At 41.0% G+C, this 18117-nt stretch overlaps 1 protein-coding gene and 1 pseudogene across 8 annotated transcripts in view; both read right to left on the bottom strand.

Moving 5' to 3' along the window:
• The window catches only part of LOC147799198 (uncharacterized), a 98945-nt gene that overhangs the window by 27238 nt on the left and 53590 nt on the right, over nt 1-18117 (bottom strand). The gene's annotated exons all lie outside the window — the stretch shown is intronic.
• Nucleotides 3549-8479, bottom strand: LOC110990779 (cytochrome P450 2J4-like; annotated as a pseudogene).

Below are 18117 nucleotides of genomic sequence, written 5' to 3'. Positions count from 1 at the left end.
AGTTAGCGGCTTCCAAACTTCTTCACGTTCTTGCAGTTTTATCCCCCCCTCCAGAAATTCTCAGTGAACTCCAAAGGAAACTGGTAGATTTTATTTGGTCTGATGGGCGACATTGGATAAAGGAAAATATTTTGTATCGTTCACCTGAAACAGGCGGTCTGGGCCTTACCTGCCTCCAGTCACGAGTTTTTACGTATCGCTTCTCCTTTGTACAAAGATTTCTAAAAAAATCACCTCATCCTGTTTTCGCTTTCATGAGCTACTTTTTGCGTCAATATTGCAAGTTCGATTTTGATGCTCAAATCTTCTTAATAAATCTTGACGCTAAATTTTTTGTTCACCTCCCAACATTCTACTGTAATGTGTTACAAGCTTGGAAGATATCGAGAGCCCAAATTGTCATACCGCTCGATTCTCTTCATTTCATTTTGAATTTACCGTTAATTTCTACTCATGTAATTAAGTTTGCCGGTATAGATGACCATCTCCTTTGCCCTCGTCTCCGGATGTGTGGTGTTCGTACAGTTGGAGACCTACTGGACGTCTCTTCCGGAAAATGGAAAACAACGGAGGATATCCAAGCTGCAAACCCAGTGCGAAGGTCCTCAAACAGGCTTCTTCGCGCTGAACTCTCTGAAATGACAGATCTCCTCTTGCGTGTCTTCCCGCAGTTTTTCAACCGTTTTGGATACCGTCTCTCCACACGTAATCTTCAGAGCATCCCAGCCCTGAGAGAACTTCCCGTCGTTGTTCACTTCCCTCCAGACATCGATGCCACAGGCGCGTCTTCAAAGACTATTTATAAAACCCTCAACGCAGAACTCAACCAGCTGGAGATTCCTCTTCAGACTTACTGGCATGAACAGAATGTAATCCCAGAGAACCGGAAAATCGAATGGCAAGCAATATATCGTCTGCCTTCCTCAAAGAAAGAGGGCGATGTCCAATTCCGCCTATTACATAACTTTCTGCCCAGTCTACCGGTCCTGCAACACATTAACCCAGACATATCTCCACTGTGCCCTTGGTGTGGACAAAGAGGAACAATCGTTCACTTGTTCATCATGTGTCGCGCCATCCAGCCAGCATTAAATCTTCTGAACTGTCTCTTGAGTCGTCTTTTCCCGAGTGTAGTTCAAGATTTCGACCTGTACTGGTGCCTCCTTCCGTACAAGAATGGACGTTCAAAGGAGATGGTTAATCTGGCAAATTACTTCATTATCAGTCTGAAAGCAACCATATATTTTCTCTACTCGCGTTCATCTACTGCTGACCCTCTTATTGTATGGAAACTTCGAATGAAGAGTAAAATTCTGATTGATTACCACTTTTTCTCTGCAAAACACAACGTTGGCCTATTTTTGAGCAAATGGGACCACAACAACACCTTGTTCACATTTGTGGACAATAAGCTTTTCTGGCTGATATGAAGACTGATCTTTTGTTTTCATGGTTGTCATTGTCTATCCCTAATGAGAAGTCTCAGGGTTTTGGATGACTATAAGTGTGGTTCCAATCTTCATGTTATAATTAGCAAATTAATTCTTTTTATCTTTTTACTGAGAATCCTTTCTTTTTTCTGTTAAGTTTATTGTATGTCAGTATTTACTTATTCCACTTGAACCTTGTTTTATTTTAAGAATCGTTGTTTTGTAGATATTTTCTGTCATGAATTAAAGGTTCATTTGGAAAAGTGAAAAAGTGTTTGTTTGTTTGTTTGTTTGTTTGTTTGTTTGTTTGTTTGTTTGTTTGTTTGTTTGTTTGTTTGTTGGGGTGTTTGTTTGTTTGTTTGTTTGTTTGTTTGTTTGTTTGTTGGGATGTTTGTTTGTTTGTTTGTTTGTTGGGGTGTTGGGTTGTTTGTTTGTTTGTTTGTTTTTTGCATGAAGGCCAATTAGAAAATAGTGTTTTATAGTTTTGAGAAAAGACGTCGAAATTTAAAAGCTAAAAGATCTTGCCCTGATTTTAACGCCAAATGCGACAGCTTATTAGGGACAAAATGGAGGTTCTCAAGTTGATGAGCTGTACCACCCTAAATGAATTTTATATTGGACACTAAATTATTCAAAATGAATTTGATTGGAGTGTGAGACATGGGATTTCTAGACAGATATAAAGTTGGAATGGGTGTGCAGCAGTGGCGTAAATTTGTGCCAGATATGGGGGGGGGAAGAGAGAGATTAGGATGGTGGGTGTGGAATGGTTTGCTTTGTCATGGAAATTGGAAAGGTGGGTTGAGGGTGGGGGGTCGCTGACACTATACAAGGGGCGATGTTCAGGATACAGATGTACATCTGTAATAATGTATTACCCACACTAATTCACCAGAAAGGTATATTAAGTTTAGGCTTCTTTCATTTGTTCTCCTTTATTTTTTATTAAATACATTTTAATGTCCCTCCCCCGGTCAAAAGCTGGAGGGGTGTGACCCGGCCCTTTATATAGTATCCCCCGGAATTTACGTGCATTATGAAAGAAATCTTTATTGGATTAGAAGACAAGGGAGTGGCTTACGTTACGAATAGACAATAAAGTTGGAGGGAACCATTATGGGTGTAGTAAATCAAGAGAAAAACAGAGATTTACGTGGAGTGATGAGAGAAAGAAGATTCAACTTGGTCATGAGAGAAAATTAATCTTAGACTGAAATTTCCACCGTTTACATACCCATGTATAGTAGTCTCATTGCCATGCTGTCGAAAGAGGGCGCCGACATGTCTGTGATGGTCGAGCTCACAGACATGACATGCATATGAACAACTGAAGTCAGTTCTGAGTACCGTAATTTTTGCAACACCCGAGACTAAACATAAAACTGTGGGCGACAGTTCACTATGTGCGTACACACGTTTGTGGAGCGATAAAGATCAGAATTTTCGGATAATAACACACAGGGGATGACTGAAAACACTGTAAAGTTTTCGTTGCACAATTTTGATTTGATGGAGGTTTGCAAAAGAGGTTTTCAGTAAATAAGGCCTCTGAGTACACTTCTATATAAACGACTATATCTGTGAAGACCTTAGACCTCAATAATAGCCAGGATTACTTGCCATTTTCATATCGCAGTATTTTCAGAGATCATTAGCATATGTTTTAAAGAAAGGGACATTTTAACAAGCAACCGAGTATTATTAAAACGATAAAAGTATAAGGAAAACGAACGCCGACAGTTTGTTTGATTAATTTGTTATGATGCTTGACTGTGAAGGATGGATTTATTTCATTTCGGGTACACAAGGTGAAAACTCATTTCCAATAGTTTTACGCATGATATGTCACACCTCAACTCAGCTGGGTATCATACAGACATATTACATGCACAGGAATATAATCACGTATTTACACAGGCACGGATGAAGAGCAAATTGTTGCCTGCAGTACCAATTTAAGTTGTGCTGACAGAAGTTAATATTCTTCCTAAAAATTGCTCTTTTCATATCATAACATGCGTACAATAGGAAGATACAGAATCAGTGCATGGTCCTCGAGAGAATGGGGCTAATGGTCCGAGGTCGAGAAATTTGGGAAGCTTGCGGTGCGTGCTTTGCTCAGTCGCGTTCTACAGCACAGATCTCAAACGGTAACGGCGAGAACGTGAGGCTAATCTTCCCTTCCAAAGCCAGCGGCGGTGCATCGGCAGGTTTCATGAAGGTGAACCGGTGCATGAAATAGCTGAAGAAGATAAAGAGTTCCATTTTGGCCAGGTGCTCACCCAGACAGGTACGGCGACCTACAGGGTCAAAGAACGAGACAACATTACCCTGAAGCTACAAACCCCAAACAGCCAATTTCCCTTCAAATGAATTACCAGCAATTTGGGATAATCCAAGATCGACGAGAACTGTTTCCAGAAGAACTATTCTTGGTTTTGAACGATAACGCTATCGTTCAACCAATTATTGACGCGATACGATGATGACTATATACAGCAATATTTTTCGATAAAAAAGCTAAGCCAGCTAAGAAACAAGCAGAAAAAGTAAAACGATTTCAAGTAATATATGAACATTGTTTCTACCAAAAATAAGCAACTACACCTCATAGAAAATATCGGCACACTTATTTCTCGATACAAGGATCACTCACCGACGCCGAAAGGTATAAACTCTTCTAGTATGAACGCCTTGCCTTTGTCGTTCAGAAATCGTTCTGGCTTGAACTTCTCCGGTTCGGGCCAAATTTTCGGGTCTCGTGAAATCCTCCACATGTTGGAAACCAGAATGGTGCCTTTTGGGATCAGGAAGCCCTGCAGCTGAGTATCGGAAGCAGCGACGTGTGGCAAGCCCAAGGGGACGATACTGGCCATCCTTTGGACCTCCCAGATCACGGCTCGGGTGAGATTCAGACCCTGTTTATCAGCCAGTCTGGGCAGCCGATTGCGACCAACCACGGCATCAATCTCAGCCTGGACACGCTGCTGAATCTCCGGGTGGATGGTCATGTAGAGAAGGCACCACTCCAGCGTAGTGTACGTGGTCTCAGAGCCTCCCGCAAAGAGATCTGATACAGTATAAAGCATGTTTGTTTCGTTCAAATGGCTGTAGTTCGAACGTTCTTCAGTTGCTGTGCGACTGAGTTCACCACCAGCGCCTGCCAAAGTACCTGCGTTTAGTTTGATTTCCATGAGGTAAGCATCGATGAAATCTTTGAGATTGTGAGGGTCCAGTGTATCACGATGGGAGTTGATGATTTTCGTCAAGAATGATAGAAACTGACGGTAATCAGAAATCTTAGACTTGAAAACAGGTAAAAGTATGAGCAATGGGAATACAAGGACAATTCCACCTGGGCCTGTTGCAGTGACGATACTGCTCAGTAAAACTAACAGTTGTTTGAAATCTGGATCGTTGTACTCGTAGCGAGTCCCAAGGACAACGGAGGAGATAACATTGGCCACGGTGCTGCTGAGCAGAGGTTTAGGGTTGAAGGCCTTGCCGTTGAATGCAGACATCTTCTTCAGCAGTTCCTCGCCTTCAGTCCCGATCTGCTCTTCGAAGTTCGATTTACCGACGCCGAGACCTCGAAGGACAGTAAGGCTGAAGCGACGCATCTGGATCCATGGCTTTCCAGAAGATTGCGATACTCCTGTAAAGTTTAAGATGTAAAATCTGCTTCATTATGAAAAATCTCTCTAGAACATTAAGGAGAATATTGTTATTGAATGTCCACACTGTTTTCGTGCAGCTGTCGGTTTCTGTGTACTGTGTTTGTAGGCCTACTTGCTTTTTTTGGCTTAATACCGGAGTTGTAATGATTCCAGTCGATGCGTGACAACTGTGCTTAATACTAGTTATTGTCACTTGATCTTCTAATACTTTTGAGTTCGAAGTTTCGGTCACTTCTACGTCTTGCCGTCCGCCAGGCGATTCTCAAACATATTAATATTAGTAGGGGCCTATTAGCCTCGAGCTGGACCAAGAGAGGGCGCAATTTTCTTAGCAACTGTGGCTCCTTTGGTCAGAACTGAACTTCACTGCTTCACAAACGACTATGAAATGTACGCGTAACGGTCGCATCGTTACCAACAACATGAACATGCCCGACTCTTTTCAACCGAAGAGAGGGTGCTTCTGCTGGAGGCGCTCTAAACACTTGATTTCAACTGCACTACACACGCGCTCTAACGGCTATGTTTTTCAATTCTTTTAGAACTACACAAACTATCAAAACCACTAATGCGAAGAAGAAATGTCTTGTCCAACACATCTTACGCATGTTCATGCCCTTCACTTAGTTTGAGCGCAGGGGGTACTGAATCCCACTACAGCCAGAAGTCAGTAAAATGGCTCTTGACTCGGACAGGTGGATCCCAAAAGTAATCGATCAATATCAAGCTCTGATTATCATTTAAACACTAAAAGACCCTTTTGCTAACGTGCACACGATAAAAATCCATTTTTTGCCAAATATTTGCCCGTCTTTCTCACGTACCTCCACAGTAACAGAGTCAGAAGTTGGAAGCGAAGCCAATATTTTGGAGGTTTCAGTTTTGCCGGATTTTCCCTGACATTTCTCTATTTGTGAGTAGTGAGAAATATCATGAACGCTCTAATGAGAAAGTATTATTCAAGAAGGAAACCGTATGGATGAAAACGGAATGTTTTTGTTTGTGCCTTTTAGTCAGGCAATTTGACGTCGTTGTACGTATTAGTGCAATGCAGAGAAAGTCGACTCCTGACGAAACGCCCTCGTATCCAGGTGTGTGTGTGTGTGTATGCCCGAAATCCGGACATCTCGTTTTTGACCGCTGTCGGACTCTGTGCCGGAATTTGAATCCGCATGAAAAACGAACCGCATTTCAGACAAATGGCTCTCGATCCTGAAGAAATGAACCGATGGATGTAAACGATTCATCAGTCTTCCAGACAATATCACCGATGATCTGAGGGGAATTCGACAAAAATGTGAAAATTGGGCACTAGGTAAGGTGACAAAGACGGAAAATGACGCAAATGGGTCCCAATGAAAAACGAAAAGAAGTTTAAAAGCAGGTTTTCTACGTAGAAGTAATAAACTGTTTTGATCATAAAAGTTACCAATTTTTCACGTGGCATCAAAATTATTTGAAGTAAAACCCGGCAAAATTGTGAAAAATTAGACACAAAGTTAGATTGAAAAAAAGAGAACTTTTTTATAATTATCCTTTGAAGTAAATTTATCGTTTTCCACTTCTTTGATAATTTTTGGGAAATCCGTCTTACCAGAAACTATTAAATATCACCACAATTTATTCACACACAAGGTCTTCAAGGGAAATGGCAGGACAAATCCCTCACCGATTTGCGCATTCTGCTAGAATAGCAGCTTTCAGGCTAACGACCACGTGTCACTGTTGCGCATGCACAAATACTCAAACTAAATGCACGCACAGTCTATGGGGACCGAACATATTACGTGGTCTCTTTGATTGGTGTGTCTTTGCATATCGGACACAAACAGAATAATGGCCAGTGTCATTTAAAAATAGAAATTTATAAATAGCGCAGACATTCTCCCTATTCAACAACGTGGAACTTGACCGTGTATATTAACCTTTTGATAATGCCCGCTGCGGAAATCGTGCGCTGGATCGATTGTGATTGGTCAAGAGTCAGCGTGCATGCGGCTCGCCACGTGCCCGCCAATTGGACAATTTGCATAAGGAATGTTCCATAAAACTGACGAGTGTTCGGTAAAATGAAAGTAAGATTCTAGAACAAAAATCGCTGAAAATCTATCTTGCTCAGGAGAACAAGCGCTGATAATGCCCTCGCCTGAGGCTACGGCATTGGTCGCATCCATTCTCCCGAGGCGGTTTTAACATGCGTTTAAGACTGGTCAAGCACATTTCCTCATTCCCTTACTAAAATGACCCGCCTCGTTCATTTTTATTGTAATTCAGACGCCCTGTTTGTATGTTTCATTTTTCATATTGGCCAAATAAACCACAAACGTAAAAAGAAGACAATATTCGGCTCCCAAAGTTTTACCAAGCCGTGTGAGAAGTTTTTCGCATGAAAAACATATCTAGGTGCAAACAATGATTAGGAATGTATAAAGATTAATGCATGCCTCGTGTTTTATGGTTCACAGAAAATTGCAAAAGACTTCATGTTTCTACGTCTTAATTTTATTACGATAAATGTGAAGAACTTTTCCATGTATTAGAATTATTTTGCTACCTTGCTGGTCCGCGGCAAATTGTATTTAATCCTTCCCCGACTCCTTCACCTTCGACTCGTGGCGTATCCAGAGGGGGGAGGAGGGGCACTTGATTTTTATAATTTTATTTTAATTTCATTTATCAAATTTTTATTTTAATATTTAGGTATCCAACGTTAGCACCAAAACCCAAAGAAAACAACACCATGAAACAAAAGCTAGGACTTTGGTACCGTGATTAAGGCTTTGGATATTTTTTCTCCCCCAACATCATGTTAAATAAGCCAAAAGCCGCATTAATTCGCTTTTGAATTTGCCTTCCTGACACCAAAAGCTGGACACACTACTGCCTTCTACTGTGTCGTTCATAAGGTAATCCAACTTACAGTTTCTGCGACATATTGCACCGAAAGATTGTTTAAAAATAAACTTTACCAGAGTGTCCATGAGATGGTCTGTCATTTAACTGTGGGTGCCAGAAAGCCGCCTTTGTCGACTCGAAATCGTCCAGGATGACCACGCTTTGGTTGAACATAGAAACGCGGAAGACTGGGCCGTAGCGTTCCGCGTACCTCCCCAGAAAATGATGGGGCTGTAAACCTTTCCTCAGCCGGGTGGGAGGTTCCTCGGGCGACGTAGAAACCATCGAAGAACTAGAAGCAGAATCGCAAACGCTAGAAGTGTGCGCATTGCACTAAAAAGGAGCCACAGCCAAGTCAAATTCAATTCCATTCTTTTCACGTACAAAGTTTATAAGGATACGATCTGACAAGAAGAACGTTAATTTGACAATAAAAATTATTCCTCGAAAGAGAGATCAAAATGTAGAACCAGACTGGATCCTAGGCTGTTACATCTATAGACTATTGGTAATGTGTGTACAGTACATAACCTGATGATCATCACCTGAGGGCTTTTATTAAAGTGGTTTGATGTGAAGTTCGAGCAGTAACAGAACTTTGACCAAAGAGTGTTTGACAGTGTCAACATGGCCTATTGTATGATTGATGGGAAGTTGAAGCTTGTTTTCGAAAATATTTTTTTTCACCATTACCTGTTGCAGTTTGGAACATTTTCCCCTCGTAATTCAAGGACCACTGTCATTTGCAGTGTATCAGCGAAGTAAATGACGTTATGATTTTTTTGTGCGCGCAGCTAGGCTTCCAACGATTCAACACCAAGGTTAAAATCTTTGGCAGAAAATCAAACACACCTACAAGGTGTGTTTGACATGCCAGGCATGTCGTGCACGAAGCTCGGGGTAAGTTTGTTCGATTTTCTTATTTTACTTCTTGCAACTTTCTCTTTTAATTACCGGCAACAACGCCCCCCATCACCTCCTCGACCGTTGCCGAGGCTACGCCCCTTCGTTCGACCTCTCACCTGGTAATTAGACACACACCTTTGACCTTTTTTTCGCTCACCCACTAACCTTTCCAAACCTGGAAGTCGTGACCCCTTACCTACCTAGTAATCCGGAAGTCGTAATCTCTTACCTACTTAGTCGTCACCGGAAGTCAAGGTCAAATTGGGCTATACTAGACCGGAAGTCGGTCAAGGGTCAGGGGCCAACTGGTATATACTAACTACCTTTACTACTATTAACAAGGCTAGACCATGCAAGTGTGCAAGAATTATTCCAAGAAAGATATCCTGATCGTGTTCCCGCAGCCAATTACCATTAAGATACTATGTAATGACTCGCCTGACTGCATTGTGAACACATCTGGTCTATATTAGAAACATTTCTTACGAGTTTCTGAGAATTGCATAGGATTTGTGTGTTGGCGTTTCAACTGAAACTTGGTCCCACGCCCTCTTTGCCTCATTGTCCAAACAGAATGGTTGTTCAGCCATCCATGACTGTGTATGAATAAAAAACGCATCATTAGAAAGAGAGGATCTTTGGCCTTAAAGTGCTTATAGGTATTTCGGTATGAAAAAAACTTAACACAATGAGTTTTGTTTCGTTTTGTATATGTTTTATAGGCCCTATATCATTTCTCTCTCAAAATGTATTAATGTGTTTTTGTTGATCTTGCAACGTGGACTCAAGAGCGATTGCCTACGGAAGTCGGCTCTTTTATGTTTGACACTTCCCTTGATGGCTTCAATATGGAACCGTTAGGGCTGTAAGGTTAGTGCCTAGCGCACAATCCTGCCATTAGTCACTTTAGCCTTCTGTGGAAATGGTGATAGTTGGTGATCTGTTTCAAGAGTGACACGTTTGCTTTAAAGGTATAGCTGAAATTTAGGATAGCCCAGACGATGACGAAACACTCTTTTTCCATCAATAAGTTTGAATCCAACACACGAGAGCGGTTAATGACCACTTTTTGAAAGTGTTGAATCCAACATTTCAATGTTAAACCCAGCATTTTAAGTATCAAGTATTAAACCCAACAGTTAAGATTTAATCCAACAATCTAAGTGTTCATTCAACTTTTCCCTCGATATAGTTGTCGCATCATTTCAAATATTGAATTACCGGTAACATTTGAAATGCTGAATTTAAAATTTAAAGACTTAAGACTTTAAAGACGTTAAGAACGGTGTTTTGACGTCGCTAAAAGGTAGAATGCTTGAGAATTACCGCAGGATTTTAGGATTCATAATGTTGAATTAAATATAACTTTCGAATTGCATAACGATTAATGTCTGGATCACACATGCACAGACCAAATGCTCGTCATGAGTGAGAATTCACGATCTTTGGAATAAAAAGACTGACACTTTAAAACCGAAAACATAAACAAGAATAATCCGTCACGAGGAGCAGGTGAAATTGATTATGCCGCCAGAGATTATCAAATAAGTAAAAAGTACCTATGGAAGTTGTGCTGATAGGAGTTAATATTCTTCCTAAAAATTTCTCTGTTCATATCATAACATGTGTACAATATGAAGCTATAGAATCATTGCATGGTCTTCGAGAGTATGGGACTAATGGTCCGAGGTCTAGATATTGAGGGTTTTTCTATCATAAATTCGGGAAGCGTACGGTCTCGCTTTGCTTAGCCGCGCTCTACGGCACAGATCTCAAACGGCAACGGCGAGAACGTGACGCTGTTCTTCCCTTCCAAAGCCAGCGGCGGTGCATCGGCAGGTTTTATGAAGGTGAACTGGTGCATGAAATAGCTGAAGAAGATAAAGAGTTCCATTTTGGCCAGGTGCTCACCCAGACAGATACGTCGACCTACAGGAATCGGGTCAGAGAATGAGACAACATTACCCTGAAGCTACAAACCCCAAACAGCCAATTTCCCTTCAATGAATTACCGGCATTTCGGGATAATCCAAGATCGACGAGAACTGTTTTCAGACGGACTATTCGCATAAAATCTCGATCATCGTAAGAGTAGCGCTTTCCAAACACGACGGTACAGATGACGTTGGCCACAGTGCTGCTGAGCAGAGGTTTAGGGTTGAAGGCCTTGCCGTTGAATACAGACATTTCCTTCATCAGTTCCTCGCCTTCAGTCCCGATCTGCTCTTCGAAGCTCGATTTACCGACACCCAAACCCCGGAGGACATTCAGGCAGAAGCGACGCATCTGGATCCATGGCTCTCCGAAGGATCCCGATACTCCTGTAACGTTTAGGATAGAAAATTTACATCGTAAAAGGCTCATCTAGAAAACTGACATAAATATTTGGAGACCCCAGTTTGTCTGGTTCTATGATTTGGTTCTTGGAGATAACTATTGATGTTATTTGATGTTACCTCTTGAGTTTCCTTGCAAATTGTCGCCAGACTAATTTTACCCCTTCTAATAGGCAATGTATCCCATTCTTGGTCAGAAAGACTTCTCGTATTATTTGATCCCCTGCTGTAATTGCCTGCAGTGAATCTTTCAGGTCTATTTTGAACTTTATCTTACTTGGCTTCATTGGATGTATAACGAGGGTTCCAAAAGGCTGAGCAATACAGAAGTTTAAAATAATCTATTAGCATGTTATATTACAACCACCTACAAGCACGGCATTTTAAATGGAAGTGTGGGCTCGAGATCGGGTCGCCATTTTTTTTTTCAATGTAGGCTGAGTTACGTCATGAACACATGAATAATTCAATAGAAGGCTAAAACGAAGTTGTTTATAGCCTCCCCCGGAAAGTCGGGAAGAAATAGTTAAAAAGATAAGCACTACCTTAGAAAATGTGCAAGAGTACTATTTTGCAAGCACAGGGGATGGAACTGAAAGAGAAAACAGTAAAGGCGCCCTCTATACACATGGTGTGGGCAAAGGGCTTTGGACAGCACAAGACGTGTCGCGTTGGGCGTTGCAACGTGCATCGCTTCGTGCTTCGGGTGACGTTACACGCGACGCGACGCGACGCACTACAAGACGTATGACAAGCCTGAGATATCACGACACTACATGTGACGGCACGACGTGACGCACGACGCGCGACGCGGTGTAGGTACAAAAGTAATCATGAAAATTAAGGCGAAAACCCGACATGATGTCACGATGCAAGGGAACCGTCGAGCTGTGGTGTTGTGTAATTGCGAGCCTCATGGGCGAGGCGAAGAGGTGCACCTTCAATGTTAACAGAAATTGAAAACATTTAGTTCACATGAAGTACTTCTTCGAAATAACAATAATACGTAACCATTTCCAAAATATCTTAAATTCAATGTTTACCCCATTAATATTGGCCGCAAAATGAATAAACAGATCCTGCTTTTCCCTGCCCTCAAAAAAACCGTTTTGGCCATTCACGCTCCTAGGCTGATTTGATGACGTTATCAGCAGAACGCCTATATGTACTGTGTACGTGTACATTGCATGATTGCACACAGTAAATGCGGTATCGCACGCTTGCACGTTGTGTTCGATGTAGCTCGGCTCACATGCAAACACCGTAAATACTCAGGACTTATAGTTGTGCATATAAATTACCGGCGCCGGAACAATTCTCGCGACTATAGTTGTGAATACTTATGTCCCTCCCTGGCTACCTTATGTTTTGGTTTTATATCCTTCCTCTCAAATGTGGACAACGCGCTCAGCATAATTTTTATTGGTAACCTAATATTTACTCATTTGATATCCTGACATTAAACCATTTAAATACTTGCAGCCTTATAGGTATGGAGAAAGATGATTTTTTCACAAAACCTCGATACTGTTAGCCAAATGATCACCTGTTTCGTAACACGCACAGTATAAAATAAATGCATCTGCATAACCCCTTTCCGCGCGATGTTGTATCAGCAGGCAATGTCTACGTTCATTAACCGAGGGGAGAGAGGAAATAAATGTCTTTGGAAACCATTTGCCGTTCAGCAATTTATCATTAAAAAGACCATTTTATACAATAAAAAGACCAACTGAAAAACACAAAGTTCATTTTGAACAATAAAAATAAAAGATCCGTTTGAGCAATGAAAAGAATATATTTTAACAATGAAAAGATCAATTTACACCATAACAAATCAATTGGAACGATAAAAAGAACAATTTGAACAATGAAAAGAGTAAAAGAGCAATAAAACGAGTAAAAGGGCAATACATAGAGCAGTTTGAGCAATAAAAAGACCAATTTGAACAATAAAACAATGAAAAAATAAACAATGAAATATGCAAATCAGAAGCAGTAAATATGTGTATATTGTGACGAAAATGCCCCCCAAACCAGACCTCCTTCCATTTCTTGTCCTTCCCAAATCTCACCTTCTCTTTTAGCATCCCTGCATTTTCGTCTTTAGGAGCTCGGGTCTCTTAAAATCCGATATTTGAGTGTCCATTTTCAATGATAACTCCGTCTCAGTACTTGTCTTGCTTGTTTATTTAGTTGTACACTTTATAGCTAATCACGTGTGTGTGAACTGTACTATAAATAGGATTGGTGCGCAATCCAGCATGGCGGTTATTCAAGTGGAATTAGGAGCTTGTGGATTGGTTTAAAGTTCTTAAATTAAACATAGGTGACCGTGACTTCTAGAAGCAAATTTAATGTATTCGAATGTTGTCAGGAATTATTATTCAGCTTCTTTGTATACAAACTGGTCGATTCTGATGGGATTTTAGAAGTTGTATAACTTTTGTGATCACTTTTGGACAGTTTCGTCTGATAAGCTCTTAGGTGGTTAGTATGAATATTAATGATTACATCACTGCACTTTTCATCAATGAACTTAGTGTTTGTTTACAATAGATTTGGGGATGTAAACATAACATAAAAGTGAGCTGTTTTATTATTTCTGTATAATTTATTCACAGGTAAGAAAGTAAGAAGGTGGAGAATTTGTTGAGGATTACTTTTTAGCCTTTTGAGTATAGTTTTGCTCACATGATATGTGAGAAATTAAGGGAAACTTTTTTATATGAATTAGTTGCCCACCGTAAGCTTCAGGGAAAGTGGGCGTGGCTAAAACTATTAGTGAGTGAAATGACGTAACAGTCTGGCTCGCACTTTAAATGGTATAAATAGGGCAGATTTTCGGCGATTCGGGGCTGTTTTGGTGGATTTTGACCCAGGGAACATCAATTGTGCCGCTGATCGCTGATTTGTCGTAGTGTTGGGGAGCCACACAGAATTGTTTCACTGTAGGTTTTGTAGAATTGGGGGACTACTGAATAGAGTGGAATAAGGAAACATTATATAGTGGGATCCAGTACTAGTGAAATTGATACATAATCAGGCTTGGAATTAGTTTTGAGTGGAGAGCATTTTAATTGGGGAGCTCTGACTTTGAGTGGTGAGAATTCGGACCGGCTGGGAAGCTTGTCGTTGCCAAGAGTCGGGGAGCTTGTCATTGCCAGGTCTCGGGGAGCTCGTTGATGACCGAGGAGTCGGGGAGCACTCATTGAGTTGCTGTAAGTTCGATTCCACTATTGTTACCTAGGAAACCTATTGAGATGCTGACAGTGGAGTCAGTGAATTTGATTTACTTGGAGTTAGACTACAGAGTCTGAGTTCCTCTTGGTATTTAGAAGAGGCCTGGGGCCCGAGTTATTAACTTTGAGTTTGGCCTGGGGCCAAAGTGTTCAGTGAGCTGGCCTGGGGTCAGAATTACTAATTGAGCCTTGGTGTACTTTATTGAGAAGATAATGTACTTAGAGCTCGGATGGAAGGTGGAGTACTTATTCCTGTAAGATTTTGGAGGCTTGACGAAGCCTTGTCTTAAGTCAATTGATTATTGAACAAGTTGAAACGATACTTAGTTCAATCTGTTCCAGGGTAGGTGATACCTGGTCGCTCTGTACATTGTGTGGAACGTACATTTACTACCCCCCTCCATTCTCCCTTGGTGTATAAAGGACTTGTCACGTTTTGTTTAATTTGTTCTTGCAAATTAATTCTATTCTGTAAATTGAACTGCTGAATGAATTGAAGCTGCCGTTTATGCAATTAAAGAATTGTTTCATCTCTGTTCTGAATTACTTGAGTCTCTGCATACATTATTTGCATTCTGTTTTTCCCTGCACTTGATTCTCCTCCTGAAGTAACTTCGTCATATATTTTGACCTGGATCCACGCCGGCCGATACGATTTGCTAAACCGGAGAGGCGGAACCCCGGTGGTTTAGGCCTTAACTATTCTGCCTGGTGGCAGCGCTATCTTCGGGAGGTTTTGCGAGGAACTGAAGCCCCCACCCCTTCTTCCGCCATAATATTTAGGATATATGGAACGATTTCATTTGTTTCGTGTCATTCAAAGGTCGTCCTTCGCAAGGTCAACATGAATGGTATTTATGCAGCCAAGCCCTATGCTTTTCACCAGTGTGACAAATGCTTCGGACGGAAGTTTAATCTAGAGAGGCACATGGAAAATATCCATGTTGAGGAAGAATCAGGCATGAATGAAGTTGACGAAAACTCGGATTCTGTTGAGGAAGTCGATGACGAAACCTCGGATGAAGACAGTTCAGATTTGGAAGACAATGCCGCCTGCCAAGATTGGCTGGCTGAAGCTAGAGAAACACATAGGGGGGCGAGGGATGAAAAATATATGACAAGTACGTGAACGAAGGCACGAAGATCAAGCCAGGCAGAGGGTAAACAGAAAGACCCTCTGGGCAGTCAAACAAGACTTTTTCGACAACTATAAGGAGTTTCTGTCAACTTACCTATATTTGAGGGAATATCACAAGGACATTGTGGATGATTTCGATGGAAAACTTGATAAAGGCATGAACGTCAACAAAGCCTTGAATAGAGTTTTGCCTAAACATGCCGAAAAATTTGCTGGACTGTTTCATGACGAAGAGGAGCATGCCTAAAAGATAACAGTCTGCAGAGACAAATGGTTCCAACAAGAATGAGTACATGTAATGCCTCTGATTTCAAAGTGAACATACCGCCGGTAATCACCCTTGTAGTAATTCTTAAAATTATTAAGATAATTATTGTACAAAATTAATGATGAACAACGGGAAATAGAACAGTACCAGTACCAACCTACGAGAAACCAATATGTGAAGTCCACTGAATTTGTTTTGTGTTTTACTTATCGGTATGACTATCGAAATAATCGAATAATAATTCTCAGATCGGATATCGGCTGGAACTTCTGCACAATATTCCACAGCACGACGAATAAATTTACCCCTTTGCTACGTGTTAAAAAATCCCCAACTGACGTCATGCCGCCCCTAAGAATTTTTAATTTTATATATTGCTGTATTTTACATTTAGGTCCAGCAATAAAGAACAACAGTAACGCTCCGCTTTGACTGAATTTGTAAAACGTATACATATATGTACAGGGTATAAAACCGCCGTAAACATCCGTTCAACGAATTTTAAAAATTTTGCCGGAGCCCAAACCTATACATGTACAGGGTAACCGACGTAAAACACTCTAGTTCAAAGGAGTAGACATTCAGCTAGGGACAACAGAGTCTTCTTCCCGTATCTATCAAATCTTGGCTGCCGTAGTAAGCTTTGTTTAGGAATTATCACTCAAAACCCGGTGGCACGAGCTGTCTATTGTGTAGGGATTATCGCTTCCTACTCCTTAATTACCTTAGGATCTCCCTGTAGGCCCGTCGGTATTTTTCCATGCCGTCACGTCACCACTGACTCATCCTTTTTCATCATGTTATGCCGTAATTTCACAAGCAAGGTCAAATTCAGTGTACCGAAAAATTTACCCCGTGCTATGCCTTATTCCTATTTTATCCCATAAACCAGGATCAGCCTGTGCCAGACTTTCTGACCTTATGCCTATCCCTTACCAAAGGTCAATCTGTACTATAATTTTTGACCCTACACCTCATTCCTATTCATATTTTTTGATCATAATTATTATATTATGCATATTAATGTCACTATCTCCAAAGGTCAAATTGTGCTATATTTCAAGGTCAAAGTGTGCACAACTGATCCCTGCCACTACTAACAGCACACACATTATAGGCATATGTATATGGCTCATAATGACCCTGTAAAATGATTATCCAATATTTATATAATCTTTTTAAAATTCAACTGCAGAATCCAATATTTTCCAGCCTTTTTACCCCTTAGCCCCCGTAGAACCACCTGTGTTGCAAGCGTAGCGAAATGACACATTTCCAAGTACGAAAAAAGAACTCGCTTTTCCGACACGAGACGACATGACAACAGTTTAAGATGAAGGGGGCATGCAACGAATTTGCATTTAATGCTCCCATTCATATGACGCAGAATCCATTGTTAGGGTTTTGAAAATGAAATAGGGAATTGAACTTGACGATCGATGTTCGGGAACGAAATTGAAGTTGTGGGTTTGTTGTCAAAATGACCTGTATTTAGCACAAATGGAAGACGCAAAGACTGGGTATTATTGGGCTACAGCCAAGTCGCAGAAGGGACACGCACTTGACGACCAAGTGAGTAGACCTCCGTCAGTTGAAAAGAGCCATAATGTTCGGAAGTATTCATTTTCGTGGTAGCGATGCGACCGAACAACGCGTGCATTTCATCATTATTCGTGAATCAGCGATGATTACTTTCGACCAAAGGTCGGAGCCTCCGTTGCTCAAAGTCCATTAGCGCACAAACTTAAAAGGGCCCGAAATAGATGTAGAGATAGGATCTGTCACTGTTACCCTGTTAACTGTTGACATACAGATGTCTCTTTTGAAACAAATATTTAAACACAGATATCTCCGTTACAGAAATAGACTTGAACCCTATACATCAAGACTAATCTGTGATTTGCAGGTGCTTTTATTTTCTCAGATTATCTGTATCTCTTCTGCCCTCCGAGTCACTGTGATAAGCATACACAGATAGGCCCTATGCAGAGGCCTAAACATCTTTCCTTGACTGGAGCCCGCGTTTAATGGAAAACGATGTAAAACTGTGCACAAACAGATACAGGATGTTTTGAGACAAGGAATTAATAAAATCAGTAAGTTGCACAACAATACACAGCAAATGTAGGAAATGCAGGAAGTCAAAGGACTAGGAAGTATACTCTAGGTAGAATACATCTATGCACATGTGGATTAATGCAAGAGGACACAAGTAGATGTAACTA

The sequence above is a fragment of the Acanthaster planci genome, linkage group LG05 (genome assembly GCF_054643075.1).
Source record: "Acanthaster planci isolate LZ-2023a linkage group LG05, COTS_SCS, whole genome shotgun sequence".
NCBI classification, from domain to species: Eukaryota; Metazoa; Echinodermata; class Asteroidea; order Valvatida; family Acanthasteridae; genus Acanthaster; species Acanthaster planci.
This window is presented reverse-complemented; position numbering and strand designations above follow the sequence as displayed.